We start from the raw sequence: 801 nt of genomic DNA, 5'->3' as shown, positions 1-801 counted from the left end.
CCCTTCCGCAAATTGCTGCAGATTTCAATGCTCGGCCATCAACAAGTATCAGCGTGCAAACCATTCAACGAGACGTCATCGATATGAGCCTTCGGTGCCACTGGTGTACCCTTGATGACGGCACGACTCAAAGCTTTACGCGTCGCCTGGGGCCGTCAACACCGACATTGGACTGTTGTTGACTAGAAACACGATGCCGGGTCGGACGAATCTCGTTTCAAAATGAATCGAGCGGATGGACGTGTACGGATGTACAGACAACAGTATGAATCCATGGACCCTGCATGTCAGCAGGGGACTGTTCAAGCTGGTGGAGGTTGTTTAATGGGTGGAGTGTGTGCAACTGGAATAATATGGGAGTCCTGATACGTGTAGAAACAACTCTGACAGGTGACACGTACGTAAGCATCCGTCCTGATCACCTGCATCCATTCACGTCCATTGTGCGTTCCGACGGACTTGGAAAAGACGGCCCCGGTGGTCTAGCGGTTCTAGGCGCTCAGTCCGGAACCGCGCGACTGCTACGGTCGCAGGTTAGAATCCTGCCTCGGGCATGGATGTGTGTGATGTCATTAGGTTAGTTAGGTTTAAGTAGTTCTAAGTTCTAGGGGACTGATGACCACAGATGTTAAGTCCCATAGTGCTCAGAGCCAAATTGGACTTGGAAAATTCCAGCAGGAAAATGCGACACGTCTCATGCGTCCAGAATTGCTAGAGAGTGGCTCCAGGAAAATTCTTCTGAGTTTAAACACTTCCGCTGGCCACCAAACTCGCCAGACATGAACTTCAAGAGCATATCTG

This window comes from Schistocerca nitens, chromosome 8, assembly GCF_023898315.1.
Source record: "Schistocerca nitens isolate TAMUIC-IGC-003100 chromosome 8, iqSchNite1.1, whole genome shotgun sequence".
NCBI classification, from domain to species: domain Eukaryota; kingdom Metazoa; phylum Arthropoda; class Insecta; order Orthoptera; family Acrididae; genus Schistocerca; species Schistocerca nitens.
The sequence above is the reverse complement of the archived record's forward strand: the minus strand, read 5'-3'. Positions refer to the sequence as shown.